Consider the following 23,131-nt stretch of genomic DNA (forward strand, 5'->3'; position numbering starts at 1 on the left):
ATATTCAAAGTATTCTGCATATAGTGGAAAATAACCAGCTGTGCTGTGCTTGTAAGAGTATGCTGGTCAGATATGCCTTGGGTATGTTCTTCTTTGTGTATTTCAGATTCCTGTCTGTGCCTTATATAATCATAGTTTTTCATTTTTTGAATGATGTTCAATAATATAAATAAACTAGAACTTAATCCAAGGCAGTGTGAGTGTTCATTTTAAAATGAGATTTTTTACTCAGGGGTCTTTAAAGCTGGCTTTGTCAAAAGGGGTAACATGATTTTTCAGGGTCTTTTCAAAGACCCTAAACTCTGGTTAACACTTCACATCAAAGGAAGAAACTAAGGAATACTCTTTGGAGCAGATATTTTGCTTTCTTGGACTTTATCTATCTTCCAAATCATTGGTATTGACCTTAAGCAAAGTGATGAAGCTTGAAAGGAGCAGATATAGCTCAGCCTCAGCTGAAAGGGACTGCTCCCAAGCACCTCTCCACCTGGCACTCCTGATAAAAAGTTGTTTTAATCACAGCGTACTCCAAAAAGTCTACTCAGTGTCCTTATTTTTTGCCCCATACTGGGCATATACTACGTGACTCAAAGGTCATGGTATGTCCCAAGTGCAAGACACTGATGTCTTTTTTGCAGTTTCTTTGATCCATTTTTTTCTTTTATTTTACCAGAAGGAGCTCAGTTTTAAGCACACACTAGGGTACATGAGAAGAAACTCAGTGATGTGATATTGTATCTCCCACACCAGTCTGATATTATTTTGGTATACTATATTCATCATTTATGTGAAATTGTGATTTGTCACGTTGATATTAAATCTCATGTTGGCAGCATTTCTCTCATTTGGAAGTTGAGTAGAAAGGTAAGGTAAGCATCATCAAAGCACCGTGCAAGAACCATCTCTGTGTCTTAACAGTAAGCTGCCACAAAATTAAATTGTCCTGATGATGAGATGCCATTAGTATATTACCTCCAATAAGGTCTTTATTTCATCAGGGGTGTCACCACTGGTATGAAAATGAATGCCCAAGTGGTACATAGGCCAATTCAAACTACAAAATTAAACTTTTTATCTTCAAAAAACCCCAAACCAGTTGCTCATAAAACAAACCATCCCACCACATATTCTAGTATTTTCTTTGTGAAGTATTTGTTCAATAAAAAGCCTGTCCTTTTGATTGTATTTATAGGAAGATATACCAGAGTGAAAAGTTCTAGACTGGTGGTAAAGCCTTCAGAAATTACAAATGGATTGAAGTCTTCTAAGGCAAATATTTTTATAAAAAATTTGGACATTGAACTGACTTCCAGTGAAAGAATGTTTCTGAGCATGGTTCTGAAGAAGAGCCTTACAAGCTAAAATGTGTTGAGAGTTTTTAAAATGCTACCTTTAATCTTTATGTGCTGTAATGGAGCTAAATTTTAGGCAATGGGAATGAAGAAAGTCCTAGTTGGGTGCATTCGTATTCTTAATTGGAGGCTATTAAAAATTAATCAAAGTGTGGAGAAAGCAAAAAGCCCGTCTTAAATACGCAAAACTAATACAAGTGCCTTCTCATGAAAATGTTTTATCTTCACTTTTTTCTTTTATTTTGAGAATGATCATAGTATATAATGTAAACTGTATATGGAATTATCTTGTAATTGAGCTTCAACATCCCATGTGTAGATGAAAATATGTGCATCTGTGTTGCTGTAGTAGTTACTCTTTCTCTGTAGCATTTCCTATAGAAGTTCCTATAGAATGGAAAATGTGTCGGCAAATTTAGCTCCTATAAATAAAAAAAATACTTAGTTTTTAATGAACGCTGTCTATAATTTTTTTACATATTTTGTTCATTTGGACATATCTGGGTTTATTGCACATTTTCTTGACCTAAAAAACCCCACAACCTCGCGAACCCCCCTACGAATTCTTAGGTTCAGTTTTACAGATTTTTGTCCTAGTAAGTTAAATTTTTGTGCAATAGTCATTGTTATGGCATATCTTCTCAGTTCCAGGACTTCACTTCTCATTTGTTGGATGTTTCATAGAGAACTCCAGAGAGAGCTGAGAACATACTTGACTCTGATATAGTGGTATAGATGCAGCCAAATATGAGCAAAATGAAGCTCGCAATGCTTATACTTCTATATTTTACTGTGGTATTTATGTAACACTTCAGATTATTGTGTTAGCATTTCAGATGTTTCAGTTTCTCCTCATCACTGTTATCCTTAAATTGTTTCTGTAGAAACAGCTCCACTGCATCTCCTGCTTCTGGTGGGCCAGAAGCAGGAGATGCAGTGGAGCTTTTTATGTAATCCAGATAGCAGGGATTGTCCTGATTAGGTCTCTGTGGAGAAGGCTTTCAGACCTGTACTTTCTTTACATGTGCAAGTACACCTCACGTTAACCTCTTGTCTGTAATGAAATACTCAAGTTTTACATTTCATGCGCAGGAACTGTCCATGTGTAGGTGTCTCTGATACTTCATGGCTGGTTTGTGACATGCTGGTTTGGCATGCTTTTGTCCACTTAAAAATAAATTCTGATTTATTTTCTACTTTTTCTTTATTCTTTTATCACTAAATATAACTTCCATGAAAATTTTTGAGAAACCTGAGTTCATGGCCTGGGGTGGTTCTTTAGAGAGACCCAGACAACCGTCGATGGCAAAAGGCACAGAGCCTGCTCTCTCGCTGGGGGGATATCACGGCTTTATTCTGGGGTCCTGCCCCCGCCTGCTGAAGCTCTTACTTAGCTCCTTTCCCGTCCCGTCCACAGAGACTGAGCCCCCACCAGTCCCAGGGCTTTTTCCCCGGGAGGCAGGGCCTAGAGGCAGGGACAAGCCACTACCCAATCAGGGATAAGGTGGGAATGGAACAGAGTTGGGTTACATTCCAGTGTGAGGAATGGGCGCAGCCGACCAGGGACAAACCATGTGATATAGTTTCCAAGGGGAACAGGGAAGAAAACATTACAAACGCCAATATAAAAATGAAACACAAATTAATACACTGTAACAATCGCCAAATTTGTGAGACTTCGTGTTAAAATTCCAGATGCTTTGGATAGAATGTACTGCTAGAAGTAGGGGTGTCTATGCTGGGTTTGATAATGTGCCTTCAATGATGTGACATTGGAGGACACATAGGAGTCATCCTTAGACATGCAGAATTATTGTTGTGAACAAAGAAATTAAGTGTAGATTTTTGGGGCAACTTTCAATTCTGTGCATTTGTTGTCTGATGCTCCTCAAACTTTTGCTTTGAAAATACAGAGGTTGCATATTTCAATGGAATATTTTATAGATTATGGATAAAACATTAAATATGGTTTCCTGTGTCACTGAGACACACAAAGCAGTCACACGCAGACAAGAGATTTTCGCAAGGCAGAGGTCCTTCTGAACCAGCTCCCAGCTGAGAGAGCGGAGAGAAGAGACCCCTTTGTTTATTTCTTACTTTTTATACATTTGTGGGTCTAGCAGAAGATTGGCTTTTTGGGGTTTCTACTCCTCAGCCTCAGTGGCCAGACCAATTGTCAGTTACAATTGTTTTCAGGTTAGAAATGTGCAAAGGACAGAGAATGAAAAACAAAGGATTTGTTTATGTTACATCTGTGGGAAAAGGTAGAAAACTGCTCTAATATTCTACAGTAACTAAAAGATCTGACTCCATTTATGAAATTCAAAAAGGCCTTAAAAAAACTCAGAAAAACCAGGGTAACATTCCTGGATGTTTGTGTTTTATTGCCGTAAATTTACCTTATATTGATTTCTAATGGATTTTTTTTTTTTTTTTTTTTTGACACAACAGTTGAGTTTTGTATCAACTGACACATTTTTTCTGACCTAAGTATGTGAGAAGTATTTTGAAAAGTACCGTACAAATATAAAATGAGTGAATCTGGCTGCAGCTTATTGTTTGATGGATATGAGAGAGACTTCAGATTCAGTGTCATTAAGCAGTTTCCTTAAATGGGGATGTGGTTTGGAAAGGTTGTTTATAAATATGCAGATGTACTTAAGCCCAATAACTGTCAAGTATTTGCATGTTAATGAAGTGCTACTGCACTAAGCAGTGGACAGCCAGCTGGAACTGTGGAGATAGGGTTTATGCTTAGGATCTCAGGGAAGCTGCCATGCCGTGTAAATAGAAGGTATGGTTCCTATTGACTGGCAGCGATCTTGTTCACTATTGACACTTATTTTCTTGTATTCTATCAGATGCACCGTAAAACCAAGTTCTTGCTCTCCCCAACCCTTTAAAACCCCTAGCTTTTTTTCACGAAATTAAATCAATTTTGAGGACAGAAATGAATACCCTTCTTTCTCAGATAGACAGCAGAACTCATAAGGGAATAATTACAAGTCTAATTTCGCTCTTTTAATGACATCAGCCCAATGATTCTGGGATTCAAAGTCCCGGATGAGTTCCTAAGCTTTCTAACTCTAAGCTTCTAGGCTGAAATAGTATGACTTTTAAATTTTGTTTTCATTGGAAGATCAAAGAAATGACTGCAGCATTAATTAACTGTGTGTACTTTGTTTGTGTAGCCCATTGAAGAAAGACAGTGTATTTAATAACATTTACTTGCTGGGTGAGATAAGGAAAGGAAAGAAGGCCGGTGTGTTGGGCCCATCAGAGGAATTGTCTGCAGGGCTGACAAAAGCTTCTAGAAGTTGGTCATCCATGTGTATATATTCTAGAAGAATTTTCTGTCAGATCAATTCTGATAATCCTGGCATGGGCTTTTCTAATGGGCTGGATTGCAGACGGATTACTTGGGGTGACTGTTTTATCTTGTGCGGATTTTAAGCGTATGAAGATTTTTTATTTTGTACAAAAGTTACAAAAGTAGCATTGGGAATGTAGAGGGGAATTACATGTTTCTACATTATTTTCTTTTTGGTAATGTAATAGCATCCATAACTTCCCCTTATGCAAGAATATAATGGGGGAGTTCTGGGGCTGTTTGTATGATTAAAAACTGTACTCCTTTGGCCAAGGCAGGCTACCCATCCCTTGTACCCATTCTTTGGCAACTCACCATATTGTCCTTAAGATTTTTCTGGAGGTGGGTTCAACATGTGCCTTGCTCCAGGTGTGGGACATCTCTGCTGGTCTCTATGATTTTTCAAAGACAAGAGAGAGCAGACACAGTACAACAGCAACCTCTTTTCTCAGCACCCCTGGGTGCAGGCCATCTCTGATGTCGTCACAGCTGCTGAGTTGCTGCTGTCCCAAAATGATGGCTGGTTCAGCCTTCAGTCCTAGGGTAACTTTATGATGCCTGTATCCCCAATCGTCTGTTCTGTTTGTGCTGTATATTGAGTCCTGTGCCTTTAAGACTGGTTCTAAGAGCAAGGAGAAGCGCGGAGTTTGTTTTGAGAAAACTGCCTGACTCCTACACGTTCTTCTGTGGATGGGGTGTTCGGAGGAGGCTTGGAGAGACTGCAGGACAGAGATACTTTTTTTGCTTTTAGTTAGTTTCAGCTAGCTAGGGCAGAGAAGTTCCCTGGACTGGTTTTTTTCCCTTTTTCTTGGAACTGTTTAAACCTGCTCTGGACTGAAAACCCAGGGGAGCACTGGGGGCTGCACCTGTGGCCCACTGGGGCCTGGCCCTCGGCATTTTCCAGCAGCGCTGGAGGGACTGGGACTGAGGAGAGACTGAGAGAGAGCCGAGCTACACCCATGGCAAGGGCTTTCTCAATTTGCCATCTCACTTCAGAAGGAGAGGTTTTATTGTTTCATATTATTCATTCTTTATACTTGTATGCACTTCATTTGTTTAGTAAAATAGTTTTTTCCACTTTTCTCCAAAGGTTGTTTTTTTTTTTTTTTTACCAGACCAGTTAGAGGGAGGGGCCACTTAGGTTTGCTTCCTTAGAGGGATCCTATATAGGGGTTTTCTTCCAAATTTGTCCCAAACCAGAACAGAGGTGTAGAGCACAGCTGAACGCACACTACCAGAAAATGTCTTTGGTTTCCTCTTAGTTTCTGTTTCCTTGTACTGTAAGGGAAGGGACCCTCTGCCAGTCACATACGAATATGGTGCTTCTTGGTCTGGTTTACTCAGAAATAGGACAAGGAGTCATGCAAAGCATCTGCTGCATGAGAGGGTGCGAGAGGGTTGTGATATTTTGCCAAGGAGTAGGAATGCTGGAGGAAACCGTGCCCCCTTCTACAAGTCCTTTTTGTCATGTAAAGGTACTATTCCTTAATTAAAAGAAGTGATAGATCTTTGCCTGCTGGTTGGAGGCAGCACACCTGTGCGCTGGCTCCAGGGGGTGCTGGCTCTGGTTGCCTGCTGGCTGCTGGAGGCTGCTTCTGATCCTGTTTCTGTGGGAACAAGTGTTGGATCAGCAAATGGGATGTATGTGAGAACAATAACACACAAATATTGATTTACTGGCTACCCGAGCTATTTCTGTTGTTGCAAGCTGTCAGCCTAATGCTGCACGTAAGGCACAGTGGTCCTGCTCTGCTGCCTTATCTTTACTGCTTGCAGAGAAAAAAAGGAGTGCTTTAACACATGGCATGTGAGAAAGTGCAACCATGGAGGGCTTGTGTGGTCAGCCAGAACTTAGTCCAATCTATTTCTTTCACTACCACCAGTGCTGAGACTTTGTGTTACATTTGTTAACTCCGCAAACTGAGGACAAGGACTGCCCTGCTGTCTGACATCTCCCAGAGGAGCGGGAAGCAGACAACAGAATGGAACTGAGGAGGTGGTTCTCTTGTAATTTTCTCCTTCCTCCCTCCCTCCCTCCTCCCTCCCTCCCTCCCTCCCTCCTTCCTTCCTTCCTTCCTTCCTTCCTTCCTTCCTTCCTTCCTTCCTTCCTTCCTTCCTTCCTTCCTTCCTTCCTTCCTTCCTTCCTTCCTTCCTTCCTTCCTTCCTTCCTTCCTTCCTTCCTTCCTTCCTTCCTTCCTTCCTTCCTTCCTTCCTTCCTTCCTTCCTTCCTTCCTTCCTTCCTTCCTTCCTTCCTTCCTTCCTTCCTTCCTTCCTTCCTTCCTTCCTTCCTTCCTTCCTTCCTTCCTTCCTTCCTTCCTTCCTTCCTTCCTTCCTTCCTTCCTTCCTTCCTTCCTTCCTTCCTTCCTTCCTTCCTTCCTTCCGTCCTTCCTTCCTTCCTTCCTTCCTTCCTTCCTTCCTTCCTTCCTTCCTTCCTTCCTTCCTTCCTTCCTTCCTTCCTTCCTTCCAGTCTTCATGTTTCCGTTCCTTCTTCCTTCCTTCCTTCCTTCCTTCCTTCTCCTTCCTCGTTCCTCCCTCCCCGCCTTACTCCCTTCCTCCCTTCCTCCCGTTCCTCCCTTCCCTCCTTCCTTCCCTTCCTTCCTCCCTCCCGTTCCTCCCTCCTCCTCCCTTCCTTTCTTCCCTCTTCCTCCTTCCTCCCTTCCTCCTTTCCTCCTTCCTCCCTCTTCCTCCCCTTCCTGCCCTCCCTCTCTCCCTCCCTTCCTTCCTCCCTTCCGCTTCCCTTCCCTTCCCTTCCCTTCCTTTCCCTTCCCTTCCTTCCGTCTTCCCTTCCTTCCCTTCCTCTTCTTCCCTCCCTTCCCTTCCCTTCCCTTCCCTTCCCTTCCCTTACCTTCCCTTCCCTTCCCTTCCCTTCCCTCCCTTCCCTTCCCTTCCCTTCCCTTCCTTCCCTTCCCTTCCCTTCCCTTCCCTTCCCTTCCCTTCCCTATCCCTTCATATTTAGTGCCGTGCGAAAGGTTAAATTCAGCCTGTCTCAGTTTGAGTAAAAGGGGGTGAAAAACCCCATTGTGATAACAAAATTTTGTTCTGTGTAATTTTAGATGTCAGTCTGAAAAATCTGCTGATTTGGGATCATGTTCAAGCATAAGTCGAGACCTACAATAGAGTGGCAATTGTGGTTAAAAATTCTGACTTTACTGTTCCATAAATGCAGGTTTAACTCGTATTACTCTCTAGATAACACCAGAATTGTTGGTTTTGATCTTACTACACAAGATGCTAATTGACAACCAGATTCCTTGTAATTAATCCCTTACTGATGGATTTTTATATTTTTTTAAACCTTCACAGATTTTTGTTTCGTATATCCCTAGACACTTCTGCATTTTGTGGTTTAATTGCATTTTGGATAGAAAGGAATTTTTACTTTCCTGGGCAAAGCGTTAAAATAGAGTTTGAACCTTAAAAAGGAAATTTAGCGCTATGCCCATCACGCAGCCGTAGGATTAAAATCCCAGAATGCCTGACAACTCTCCATTTTACAATGCCTGACTGTATTCTGTTAAGCTCACTGTCCTATTAGAAAATCTTTCCAGGGCTCAGTGAGCCCCTGAGAGTTATGCTTGCTTGCAGAATCTTTCCTTCTGCCCTCCCTTCTCTTTCCTTAATTAATTAATTAATTGATTACTCCCTGGATTCTAAGGCTGTTAAATACAGCTCATCAAACTTTGACTTTATGCCAGAGAAGCTTTTGGCTTCTTCAGTTTGTCCAGCTTCAATTGCCTGAACCTGCAGTTGGCCATTGATGTGGTGTGGGAAAGCCCCGATGGAGCAACCTCTCCTTGAGAGCATGACGCAGGAACAGCAGGTGTCATGGTGACCTTTGGGATGTTTCCAAAAGCTGAAAGGGTTGCTTCTGCAGTTTGGGATCCCTCTGTGGGCTTGGTACTTGCTTGCGTTGCCCTCCAGCTTCTGCAACACTGTTTTGCTGTGTGCTACTGAAATTACTCTCGCTGGTGTAACTTGTTTCCTGTGGGGTTTTTTTAAGGTTCATGGGCACTACAAAACACCTGGCAGACACTTCTTCAACTGAAAGTCTCCTTGCAAATACTGTAGATCTTATGATTGCTTCAGTTGTCTGCTTTACTTAAAAAACCCTGCTGTGTGTCAAAACTAAAGGAATCCTGTTTTCTCCTCAACACACTGATAGTTCCTGGCAATTATAAGCAGGATATAAACCCATTAAAAGCCCCAATTAGTTCTTAACCAATGTTTATGCAATAGCTCAATACAAATTATGTTTAAACATTAGCATAAAGAAAACTGCTATTTTATTTTTGACAAATTTGTGTATGCTGTGGAAACCACAGGATTTGTGGGAGGAAGAGAATGCCTTGGAGAAGAATCCAGCATTAACTGGCCATTGGTAACTGAGATGATACACAAACTTCAGCGTCAGACTGGCTTTGTTTGTTGCTCCAGGAGTTGTGGGCTGCTGAATGTTTTTTTAAGGAACACTTTTCTCAGTTGCATGCTTGCCTAGAGGTGGTCTCCTCCACCACAAGCACCTTATTCTTGCCAGTCATTCCTTCAGGCTCAGCGTGCTGGTGTAAACTGAAGCAAGAAAACATATCCACAGACCACAGCACGCTGCATCTTATCAACAGTGGCCAGCAAACAAGCTCAAATCAGCCCTAATTCGTAAAAAGCTTACCAAGCTAGGAGTAGGCTCCTCAGGAGACAAGATGCCTCTTTTTCACCAGCTGAAATGATGAGATACACTGGGGGCTGCTGTCCTGGGTCGACTGAATGTGCTGATGCCCTGACACCCTTTGCAGACATCAGATGTATTTAGTACTTAGAGCATGCTTCCATACTGCTCTGTTTATCCTGAGCCTCCTGGAAACCATATGTCTGTGATTCATGGGGCATTGAGCCTGGGCTAATCAGCTATGTTGACAGACAGGGTATATTTTATCTGGCTTAATGCAACCTTAAAGTTGTCGGGCAGTTTCCAGAATACTTTGTGTGGATATGCCCATGATCAGAGGAGCTTAAATTGACTTGGAATTTGTCTCTGTCCAGTTCAGACTGCATAACCTTTAAAGCAGCTGTGAAGCAATATCTCTTCCTTTTTCCTCTGTGCCCCAAAGGCCAATCCAGGACAAGGAGGTTTTGAAGGAACACAAGAAAAACAGAGCCAAAGTAAACACCAGCAAGGAAAGAGGAGAGGAAGAAACCGAAATAGCCATGGAAATCTGTCAGATACAGAGAAGGCCCTTTTTGACATACTCTACTTCTTATAAGACTGAGCATACATTTAGTTAAACCAGTAAAAAAAGCCATTCTGACCCTGTGAGATGTTATGCTTTCATTTACAGTATATTCCTACTGTGAAGATTATACTCAGCATTTAAACTATGGCAAACTGAAACTATTTTGTAGGAACTGTGTGTTTTAAAAAAAAAAAAAAAGGAGAAAGGCAATGTGAGCATACTGTGAGTATGCTACAGAGTTGCCTAGAAGACTGACTCTCCTTATTTGGCTGGCTACTTTCTGAGAGCATGTTGAACACATGCTCTGGTGCTGTTTGGAGGCCCCATGAGAGGAAGAAACTGATTGAAAGCTCTCAGTTGTGCTGAAGCCGGTGGCCAAAGTGCTGGAATTTAACAGCTGCTATGAACCTGCTGAACTTTGTTGTTTATAAATTATTTTGCAAGCCATCTGGAACAAGAATGGTGCCACAGTTTACAAAGGCTGTAACTGAGCTTTTCAGGTTGAGCAGCAAGTGTGAAATATTATTAAGTGATTATCAGATTTTAAAGGCTTTTCTGAGTGGCTTAAAGAGAGACTCTTAGGTTAGAGAGGTTTTAACTGAAACACATTGCTGGCTTTTCTTTCCACACAGTGTTTATCTAAGTTACATTTGTGTCTCCCATTTAATCCTTAGCAGTACCCAAGAATCCTACAATGACTGAAGAAAAACACCCATTAGGTAAGAGGTTAGTTTTCTTCATAGGTAGGAGGTTTTATTGCTGTCCCTGACAAAGTATTCCTCAGCAAACCTTCTCCATGTGTAGGGCTGATATCAAATGTGAGATTATTTATGTTTTAGGTGGGATGAAGCTACTTAATACATCTGCCCATTTCCCAAATCTTGCTGAAGCAACTCAGTGACTCCTGTAAGTGGGATGAGGGCACAAGGACCATGCAAGACGGCCAGGTTGTAACTGGCAGGCTCCCCCTGGCTTGGCTTGCTCTGACTTTTAGGACTTTCCCATCGGTAGCAGAACTGTCTTCGTAGGTGCCATTGTAGCTGAACAAGTACATGGGCAGGATGAAGAGACCAGGCCTTGGAAGACCTTTGGGAATCACACTTTGGGAAGTGTGATTTTACTGTCCCCAGCTATGGCCTCCTTTGGATCCGTGAGACTGGGAATCTTTGAGCTTTCCAGCTTCCTGCTGTTAGAACAAGAGGGATTTTTGCCTCTTAATGAATTTCTCTTTATAAGTCTTAGGACAATGTGCTGTGAGAGTGAGTCATACATTTACCCTGTGAGCAGTGTATGTGAAATGGCTCAATGTGTGGGATGTTCAGCATGCACTGGCTGGGTGTAAAAATGGGAAATGTCACAGGAAAGAGGCTGTAACCCACAAATCTCTGCTATTTCTGTGCTTTGTACATGGACCTAATGGTGTGCTGACACCATTAGGTGCAATGCAGCTTAAGCTCTTTCTGGAAGGTTGCTTCCCGTGAAGGTGGGGGAACTGAAAGTCTCATAGATATTGGTCAGGTAGAAAGCACGGATTGACAACTGGAAGAGATATTAGGAACAAAAATTATACAGTAAACTTGTAAAATTGTTGTAGGAGCACCTTTCTCTTCTGTTGACTAGATGGAAATTTTATGTGCTTGTTAATGTGAAGGAGGTGGCTATCACTGGGAAGCAGCAATAAAGAAGGTTTTCTGGTCAATTGTTTTATAATGCTGAACAGGCAGTTTCCTAATATGACTATATATCTCATTTTTTGGCATTATGTACAGGGAATTAAATATAGCTTACCTTGCCTTGTGCCATTTGAAATGCAGTCTCAAAATATGATGCAGTTGCTTGTATTAATGGTATTTGTACTTTGTGTATGTGACTTTTTCAATATGGTCTTGTTGCAGCTTCAATATATTAACAGCCTATGAAAAGGTTGTTAAAATATAGCTACTTTTCTGACTTGAGTTTCTACTTTCTTCTGAAAACTCACATTTATGTGCAGGGTTTTCTGTTATGCACGAGGTGCCAAGGAGAAGATGTAAACCTTAAACCCAGGGTTGTTAAAATCAGTGAAACCTGTTCCAAGAACAGATGCTGATTGACACGTGAGTTCTGACTACTGTTTTGTCTTCTCACTTGGGGGCCTATAAAACAGCGTGTGCATGTGTGTGTATCTACTTTCTAGCCTCTTTGGCTACGTCTTTTTTCCCCAGATGGGTGTGATTTTCAAGTGTTCAGTGCTGCGGAGCTCATTCGAGCAGACTTCTGCTCCATTGGGGCACTAAGTAGGTCTCCCTTACGCATACCCTGCTGCTTATTTTCACAAAATCTGTGGGAACTTACTGGCTTTGAGACCCTGGGTCCATTGTTAAATGTGTCTGAATTTAGTCAACAGGATCAAAAATTGCTGGAAACATGGGTGAACACTACCTGTGTCCATGTGTGCCCACAGGTAATGAATGGTTACACTTTGCACGTGTATGAACACATGTACCAAGTACTGCATATGATTTGTTTTTACTCTGTACAGCTGATGAAATTCCACCAGGTCTGAAAATAAATCCCTCTTTAAGGAGTAATTGATTTGCCTTTTCCCCCCCGCCCCCGGCATGTTATTTATTTATTTTCTTCCCTCTAATCCATCCCTATAAGTGGTGTAAAAGAAATGCTGACATGCTCTTGCCTCTGTTATCACCAGTGGGTGATACTCTAAAAGTATCTAATGATTTTAGTGAATTTTGTGGCTGAAAGTTGGACACTGAAGCTTGCTTAAAAGCATTCAACAGTGAACAAAGAATAAGCCTTTATTGATATCTAGTCAAAAGTGAAGACTTAGCTGTAATTATTTACAAATCAATTAATGGACCTTTCCTCTAACACCCTATCAGTCAAAGATTGGCTAAGAGCAGTGGAGAGCATTGATAGGAATACACCATGAAACAAAATCAATTGAATTTTGTCATTCTGACAGAAGTGAGATCTACATGTAGATTAACCCAGAATGCAACACAAAAATGTCCACAGGCTGGAAGATAACCTAATTTTGTAAAATCAAGATTGTCATAAGAATCTTTCATAATTGATGGTGAGATTAGAATTTTTCTAGCAGCCTGATGGTAAAAATCAAAAGAGCTTCTGGTGCGGCATTGCAAACGCTTAAAGCTAGGTTGGCTTCCTCAGATATGGAATCTGTCCTTAATGTCAACTAATTTAAAGAAAGTAGATATAGGGCGTGAGCTTTGAGGTCACGCTTTTATGAATGAGGTCAGATGATTATGATTGTAGTTGGCAGTTACAGTATGCAGTCCTTAGGAAGTTTTGGTGCATGTGTATTTCTGATGCTGTGGGACAGCTGCCAATATTATTTTTTATTACCTTTTTGAAATTTTTAAAAAATTATTATGTTCTTGTATAGAAAATCTTTTGTTCCTATTTTTTTTTTTTTTTTTTTGTCTGAATATGGAGCAGTGATGGTATTTGGATCATAATCCTGGCTCTAGTATCACAGAATCATAGAATGACTAGGTTGGAAGAGACCTTCAAGATCATCAAGTCCAACCCATGCCCTAACACCTCAACTAAACCATGGCACCAAGTGCCACATCCAGTCTTTTTTTAAACACATCCAGGGATGGTGACTCCACCACCTCCCCAGGCAGACCATTCTAGTACCTTATCACTCTTTCCATAGAAAACTTTTTCCTAATATCCAACCTATATTTCCGTTGGCATAACTTAAGACTGTATCCTTGTAATGGTTTTAATTCAATAATTGGGCAGAAACAGCAATTAATGTAGTGGTTTTACATTCGCTAAATTCTGTTTGCCAGATTTAGCATAGTGGTCTTAGTGTTCATTCTCTTTTTGTGGGAGAAGATCAGGAGAAAGCAAAGCAGGCTTAAGCTTAAAAATAAACATTCATGTGGTGTCGTTTCTATGGACACTGTCTCTTCTCTTAGGGAAGGGTTAGGCCTTGGAAGCTTCATGTTGCCAAGAAAGGGTTAAATCTGCCCAGGCCTGCAGTGGCCATGTGGTTTCTGCCCAGGGCAGCAGTCTCTCCCCCACTGCAGCTCAGATCAGCCCAGGTTTCCTCCCTCCACTCTTTTCTTTCTTTCTTTCTCAGTCTGGAATCACCGGAGGAGGCTGAGGGGAGGGGCGGTGCAACAAGCCCAACTCGATGTTACCTGTTCAGCCAATCAGGAGGAAAAAAAAGCCTGACCTGAATGAACTAGGATTTATATGGGTACTTCCCAAAGTTGCATTTAACATCCTCAGCGGTCAAAGCAGATGTCAGTATCTCATACTAGCCTTCTGATAGGTCCCTGTCCTTTCTAAAACAGTTCCAAGGTTCTGACAGGGAAAAACACTCCACATTCCTCCCTAATTAAAAACTAGACTGTGCCTACCCATGACAGTCCTCTTGTTTGACTCTGCAAAACAACAGTTAAAAAACCCCTTAGTATTTCCTCAAAATGGTCTTTGAAAAAAGTCTGAAATATTTTTGTAATTATCAGCAGAGCATAGAATAGTATTGGGGTGATATAATTAAAGGACAAAACTTAAGACTATCGGTTTTAGCGAACCTTAGTTCTTTGTGTGATCATAAAATGTGAAATTCTCAAGAAATTTTCAGTCTTGTATCTAGATTTCTTTGGTTCGCACTCAGCTCAGTAAGAGCAGTGCTCTGATTTCTTCCTCCAGCTGTGCAGTATGTATTTTAGAGCCTTATAATTAGCATAACTTTATTCCACTCAAGCATTCCTCATCAGTGTGCACCATCTTCCTCTCCCCAGAGTGGGCCTTCCCCAAGCTGCTTTTGGAAAATCCTAGGGAAAGACACCTCTGTGTACATGTTGCTCCTTCTCTCCATCCCTCCAATGTGTTTGCTGTTCCTAGCTGTAATATGCTTTTCTGCATTTCTGCATGCTATTTTGCAAACCATCCAAGCAATATAGCAGTAGCACTTCTTGCTTATTCAATTCAATTTTCAGCCTAAAATAATTCTAAAGATTTCACCTCCTCTGAGATTTTGTGCAACAACTCTTCCTCAGAAGACAATGCAAATAGGCACTGGTAAGTACAAGGACAGGAATACCTGAGAATCATTTAAATAAACAACAGGCGAAGCCTTAAAGCAAAACCCAAACAAAATATATTAATCAAGATGATTTATCAGTAATGTTTTGTGACCAAGACCAAAGGTCAGCGCAGTAACCTTTCCGTAATGCATCGTGCAGTCATGCAAAAGACCTGGTTTCTGTTCCCAGGCTTGGTCTGAACAAACTTGTGTGGTTTGTTTAATCTCTACAGGGAGAAAGCTTTGCATTGCTCGTTGATTTCAAGGGTGACCATACGGATAGAAATATGTGCCCTTCTGGTCCTGAAATAGGACGATGATGCTTGAGAGAACAAGTTTTAGAGACTTTCAAGTGCTAGAAATATGCAGTGAATGTTAGAAAGAAAGATATGGAGCTCTAGCTTTTGAAACAGTTTAAACATTGTAAACCCTTGAGAAGGTAAAAGTGTGTGTAGTGAGTCTGACAGCTCTGTGCTGAACATACAGGATTCCCATAAAGGATCCTGCAGTGCTCAGAGGTGCTTTGTACCAATAGAGATACTTAAGTTGCCAAGCTACTAAAAAGAAAGAAATTTTCAGTGAAAAGAATAAATATACTAAAAGAAGAAAAGTTAGGGGAGCTATTGTTGCCCTGGTAACCATAACTGATATTAATTAGCATGACAGTTGTTTTTACCTGCTAACCTCTTAATGTTTCCCTCTGCTTATTATTTGCAGTAGTAATGTAAAAATTCTATAATTTTTATTTCTTATTTATTTAATATTTATATATATTTGACAGTTTTGTCCCCACCCTCTCTGTGTTGTTCAAAGACAATCTTTTTCCCTTCTTTTCCACATGTGTTCATCTCTCCTCAAGCGGGGCAGAGTGAATGGGGCAGAGGAGGAATCACTGAACTGAAATCAACATCCTGGAATAAATTATTTCTAAAAAAGAATAAATAATTTTCTTGTCTGCAAGTCACAGAACTCCACATTTAAACTTATTATACTTTTTATGTATCAAAATCACACAATGATGTAGACAAGCAGTAACATGAGAAAAATAAAATGACTGTTGTTTCCAGCTCGTTTGATGCAAACTATTTTTTTCAATATCAGAAATACGCTACATATGGTTTCTGACATATGTCATTGCCTTGACATTGGTTTAGAGCATGCTAGCCTTAGTTGGAATTGTGAGATGCTTTCTGCTCTTTCTCCTTAGAAGTTGTCTCATGGTCATGACATACCCATTTAAAAGCTTTTTACAATCTTTCCTGGGCAACCACCAGTTGTCTTAAGGGAAAATTTGACTTTGGGTGAAAAGAAGGTGAGTAGAAGAAAGGGAGATGAAGGTACAAAATTAGCTTCAAATCATTGCCTGCCACCATCTTGAACTATATTTTTTTCACTTACCTTTGGAAGAGGAACAGTTGGAAATATCACAGCATCAGTAATCAGCAGTGACTATCATGTATGGTGGAGTTTTCCTTCGAGGTATACACATTCTAGGTGATTTACTTCTTGCAGCTTATAAACATGTTATTCTTCAAATACATAATTCTCTTTTGGCTGCTGCTTCATGTTAATATTGTGGAAAAAAAATCCTTGTCCCTCTGTAAAAAAGTTCTTTTGAAGTATGTTTTCAAGTCTTTCTCCTTATATACTGCTCCTCTGTTTTCCATGATTTCTAAAACTAGGAGAAAGATGCTCTCACTGGCTACTTTAGTTATTAGATGTAGCTGTTATTGTTTTGTGGCAAAGGAAGGTCAGATTATCTAGCACCCTGTCCACTTGCATCTTGAAAACCTCCAGCAATGTGGACTCTGTCACATCCCTGGAGAGGTTGTGCCAGTGAATGATTCTTCTTGCTGTAAAGAACTAATTCCTTACATCTGGAAGCAGAACACTGGTAGCTGATGTTGAAATTGTGTTCTGAGAAGAGGGGATTGTGAGAGCTTTGTGTTTGTAAGAGAAATACAGAGGAATTCCATTGGAAATAGATAAACTTGTCTGAGCAAAGTTTTATTGATTTTTTTTTAATGAAAATAAAAAAATCTGAAGATCAATTCTAAATCTACTTTTGTGTTTTCAGAAATTATTGGACTGAGAATGTTTTGCCTTGGCTTCACTCAATATGAAATTAATCATTAAGCTTTCAACCCCCAAAGTAATGCATAGTTGGACATCAAAAATATGTGTATATGAGGCATGTTTGATTTACCTTAAATCTGTATCCTTCCCATGCATCAAGCTAAGCAGTCTAATAATATCACAGCACATCACGACAGCACCACACCCAGATGACCAGATAGTTGGTTCTCTGTGACTCAAAGAAGTACAGTTGGCATCTGCAAGAGAACAGTCTTCTTCTGTAATCATTACTTTCCCTGGCATTTCACCCAAATTACTAAGAGTATGTAAAACTTCCAAAAAAACTCTAAAAAGCTTCTCTGACAACAATCATACTACTCCATATTTGAGCACCTAATTAAAATATTTTGGTATCCAAATTTGCAGATGAAGTCAACATTTGGGGGATTGGACAAGATGATATCCAGAGGTCCCTTTCAACCCTAACAATTCTGTGACTTCTAAATTTCTGTTTATTGCTGACACAAAGGATACAGAATGTCTGGGTACTGGGAATCCAGACACTGGTATTGATCACTTTAATTTGCTATTCATGCATCAGGCCACCTTTTGACAGACTTCCAGTTCTGTAGATTTAGATCTGTGCTTTCTCAAACTCCTTGGTTTGTGAAGAATATTAGGCACTTTTTTAACTACTGGTAATTCACGTTGCACTCTCTGGAGATCTAGCATCTTACTTTAACAGCCCAGGGAAGAAATATCACTGGCAGCATGTCAGAAAATCAAAATATAAACTTGCCACTTAAATACCAGACAAGTGCAAACTGGTATTGGGTGATGGTAACATCTTATCTTTTCTAATAAATGAAGTAAGGAGGAAAAATACTAACTATTAGACGGCTTAAAAATAAAAGAGACTCACGTAATTAAGCATAGCCAGTATTTTATGAAATCTCTGTGAAATTCTATTATGTTTAACATCTCATTATCCACTTAAGAGCTGAGTCTAGTGTAAGAATAACTTCAACACAAATGGAAACACACCTTTTCCCCTATTATAAAGTTCTCTAATTGTGTGTGCATTCTCTACAATATTGATGCTAGAGACAGAAAAATTGTTTTTTTTACTTGAAATCCATTTGGACAATGCTAGCTCTAGATCTTAGCTTTATCTTGGCTGCTCAGCTCTGCTCAGTACGAGAGACATCAATATAGATGTGGGAGATAGGAACAGAGCACGAGTTTCTGAAAAAAAGAAAAAAAAATACCATGTGAGGAAAAATGGAAAGACTAGAAACTGAAGACAAAGTATTAAGTAATCAGGGAGTATGGAAAAGTGAAGGAATAAAGGGAAAGCCAAAAATTAACTTGAAAAGTTCTGGTAAAATATACCACAGGCTGCCTTCCTGTCATTTGGGGTCAGAGGAATGTTTCAGTATCTTATAGATGAACTGATAAACAATCTTATGGACTTTGATAACTCAAAAAGTGGAACTGAATGAAGAAACTTAAGTATTAATCTTTGAGTTCAGGAAGATGTTGCAAGTTTAAAACAGCTTTAGGATTACAGATCTTCAAACTTGCTGAGATGTATATAAATTTCACAGAGTTTGTATAGCAATCCTAATTGTTTATTTATTGTTGGCTTAAACTTTAGGGAGTAATCTAATCAAGAAAGGGCAGTGTGCTCTTACTGCTGCTCATCATAGCCTTGCAGGGGGGAAAAGGAGGCTGGCAGAAGCCTGTGTGGTAAGTGCAGTGGTGGCATTTGTTATGTAGGATAATTCCACTTTGTTTCAGTCTCAAAATATAAAGAGTCAAATGTGAAAAAAAAAATATCTATGACTGTGCAATGTGTTTTCACCCCATGGGACAGATGAGAACAGGTGGAAGGATGTGAACGTTAAAATAATAGGAGGAGACGAGCCAGCCCAGCACTTGTGCCCATAACTGTGGCTGTGGCTATAAAAACACATTAGTGTGGGGTGAGTTCACTATAAATTCAGTGTTGGTTACTGCCTCAGTACATGTTTTTGACCTGTGGTTAATCTGAAGTAGTGCAAGGTGGTTCCCAAGCAGCAGAAGTGCCTCTCAGGGAAATTCCCAAGAGCACCTGCTGGCCTGCTAATTCATGAGCTCCTCTGCCTTGTGCATGTGCCCTTATCATGGCAGAGAGAAAAATCAGCCTGGTATTTGAATATTGTGCATGAATTGAATGGGCAGACATGTTTCAAATTACATTTTACAACACAGCTCTGCTGTGACTGCACCGTTTAGTTTTATTTTTTAAAAAATTGTGAATCAACACTAAATTTCCAATGCAAAATAGGCAATGAGGCTTGTTGGTGTATATTTGGCTGTCAAAACCTGGTTAAACTAGCTTTGGTCTTGCTCTTATTTTGTGCCCAGAAGTAACTTTGTAGACATAAATTAAAGCATGCAAATGCTTGTTTGATCTGAGACTGCAGTAGGCAATTACTATCTGGAAAAAAATAGTCTGTAACTATTTCCTGGAGGCCAGGAATGAAAGAGAGAGGGGTTTAGAAAGTAAGCAGTTACTGTTTTATATTATACTAGGGCAGCAGCCAATGCAAGCCATTTTAGGCTCAATCCCTGCATTCAGAAAATTGATTCACATTGTAAACTTGACCTGCAATGGGTTCATTATTAGATCTCTTGTTTTATCCCTGGAAGAGTAGATCATGTTGCCTCATGACTTTCAGAGTTTTTTTGTCCCTTCTGACAGTTTACTTAGGGGTTCCTAGGAATTAATAAAAATACCACTGGTAGTGTGATCTTGTTACCTAAAGTGAATTGAAAGGTCTTATATACAATCATTGTAAGTTTTTAACAAATGTCATTATTTAAATATAAAAGCACGAAGGAATAAAATTTCAAAGCATTGCCTGGAGGATTGGCAATATTTCTTTCTTTGTAGTGAGAAGAGTAGTACATTTTAGACTTTGTCCTGTATTTGAAAGAGCTCAGTAGATGAGATCTGAGGGCCTTTGAGTTTAGAAAACTTTGTTTTGAGAGGTCCAGGTTGAACTTTAAAAGCTGTATCTGGTCCTCAAAGCCTGGCCTGCATATTCAGTTTCCCTGTCATTTCAAGGTGAGAAGAACATTTTTTTGCTTGCAGGCTTTTCATTAATGTTGAAGAGAAATCACGAGAACAATCAGCTCTCATGATGGTTTGAATTTCTTGTGGTAACAATTCATGTAAATAGGTGTGCATATGCAAGCTAGACATAGCTTTAGGGCTGCTGTTAAATTGTCAGTGTATATGCCAGTTGCATTAAAATTGGACAGCTCTGACTTATGTGCAGCACTGTTAGATGTAGGAGTAGCATTTAGAAATACTACTTTTTCTGGAAGTAAAGTGGCTTTACTATGAGTTGGAATTTGGGGTGGGGGAAAGTTGTGGAAGTCATAGAAAACCAAAACTCTTCATTTCTTATGCACTGTTTTCAGCTCAGGGCTGCCCTTAGATTGATATCCAAACAACTTAGCCATGTCTTTTAGCAGTTGTTTTAGCCTCTCTTTGAAGCAGGTGTGCCATGTAAGTCTTTCAGATATAGAATCACAAACTGGCTTGCTTTGGAAGGTTCCTAAGAGCCCCAAAGATCATCTAGACTCTCCTATCTTGAACAGGGGCACCTTTCACTAGATCATGTTGCTCAAAATCCCATCCAATCTGTCCTTGAACCCTTCCATGGATGGGGCATTCACAGCTTCTCTTGACAACATGTTCCAGTGCCTCACCACTCTCTAGGTAAAGAAGTTCTTCCTAATATCTAATTGAAACCTGCTCTCTGCATCAGTGAACTCCCTTGGTGTGCCCTTGACAGATAGGAATGATACTTGCTACTGCCTCTTTTCATTTGGTTTAAAGTAGAGCTACTGGAAAGCAGGTCCTCTCTGTTTGAGAAGACAGAAATATAAAATAAACTGAGACATATTTGTCTGAACATAGGGGACTGCAGTAAAACAGAGTATATTTTTTCACCCAACACACCAAGTGCAAGAGGTACTTGCAAACTGTTAAACAGATAAAGGGCTTCCCATGTAAACAGTGCACACAGGGCAAGGAGAAGGTGCTATTGGAATGAGGCAGTGAAAAACAATGCTGATTGCACAAAATACATGTGTTTAATCAGCAGCCAGGGTCGTTTCTCCCTGTTTACCATGATGACCTTTACAGTAAAGGTGTAAATTTCATGGAATTTAAAAAAAATTTCCTGCTCACATTTATGCATTTAAGCTATATTAAGGTAGTGTGAGTGGAATTACATAGGGCAGTAATAAGCACATAAAACCTAATCTGGGGGTGGGAAATGGACCCAATAGAACAGGCTGGGAGGGAAATGTCCAGTATTGTTCTTTGATGGTTCTTAAAAGGCGTGGCTAGGAGGATATTTGGAAAATATGAGTTTAAAAAGGTGCTTTAAAAGTGCTTTCAAATGCATAAGGTCTTTGTACTTGCCTGCTGGAAATCTGTGGTACAGAGAGTCAGGGTAAAAGAGGTGTTGAAATCCTTGGGAGTAGACAAATAAAAGATTGTCTAGGTGAACGTAGTCCTGTGTTTAAATCAGAGGTTGTTTACTGTGAGGTTGTATCCTCAAAACAGCTGTTCACGATAGCTTGTTGTACCAGTTCTACAAGATTTTCTGAAAGAAAAATCAAGATATGAAGCTCGCTGTTTTCTTGCCAAAGTTTGTTTCACATGAGAGACCTGCATCTTTGCACCCTGTTCTGGGAGCCTTTTGCTTTGAGGAGGAGTACTCTTCTTTTCTCTTGATCAGGAATAAATCCCATTCAAGTCCAAAATAAAGGGGAAAGATCTTTCCTTCATTTTCCTTTTCCTTTCAGATGCTGGGAGTTAGGGGAAAGGGAGAAATGCTAGAAATTGAGAGATGTTAAGAGCAGGATTTAGAGCACATTATAATCGTTCTTATACACTCATGCATCTCTATCCTTTTATTAGGAGCCCTCCATGAAACATGGAGATTAACACTAGTCATGTGGAAGTGTTTAAAAATTCAAGCCATGACAATAGGAACTGTCAGACAGTAATGGAATAAGTATGACAAAATTACAAAGACAGCAGCTATTCATTAATAAATTAGAACCTCATAGGGTTTTTTTAAAACTGAAGGTGTCTAACTTGGAAATGATATTCTTCTGGATGCAACTTCATAATTTCCCTTTCACCCTGTTTGGTGGGAAAAAAAGTAATGCCTTTTTAATCATAGACTGGATCATGTGTTAATACTCTCCACTGCACTTTCAGAAGTAAATTTAGTATGAAGAACATAAGGCACAGCCCCTTCCAAGGGACAGGTGGGGACCTGTGATGAGTAGCCCTGGATGTGGAGCTGTGAAGACGGGGTGAGGAAAAGGGCGTAGAGAAAACCTGGCTCACAGCGCCTTTCTCACGCTCTTTGCTTACCAAAAGCAGTAGTGTCACACTTGGAGTGGCCAAAACATGATGTAAGAGAGGATGTGTCACAGCTGGGTAATTTTGGTGGTGTTACCAGGAGGTTTGGGGTGGTGTTTCCTTGATGCTCAGCCCCGTGCCTCAGTGCACAGGGCTCTGCACGGGATTCCCTGGCATGGGGCTGTGACTCAGGGTTTGGCAGGGGACAGGCCCGCCTCCTCCTCCTTCTCAGACCACTGCACACAGAACACCACCCAGATCTCCGCGTTCATGTTTTCCATTTAAAAGCATTCGGGGCCACCCAGTACTTGGAGTGAGCAGCTGCAGTGGGGGGTCTCACACTGGCCAGAATGGAGCATGTTCTCAGATACCCACATTAAATATGGGTGGCCACGGCTCTCTCGGGCAAGCGTTTCCTTGCTATCTGGAGGTGGCACCCATTGTCTGCTCTTCGAGCTTTGCTACTTGAAATGCTTTTCTTCTGCTTCCTCTGACTGCAGATCTGTGTGCGTTCAATGGTCTTGAGAAACCTCACATGGGAGAAAACCTTTTGAATCTGCTCCTCTGGTATAGAGGGACCAGTTTAATGAGAAACACTTC

The sequence above is a fragment of the Hirundo rustica genome, chromosome 1 (genome assembly GCF_015227805.2).
Source record: "Hirundo rustica isolate bHirRus1 chromosome 1, bHirRus1.pri.v3, whole genome shotgun sequence".
Lineage (NCBI taxonomy): Eukaryota > Metazoa > Chordata > Aves > Passeriformes > Hirundinidae > Hirundo > Hirundo rustica.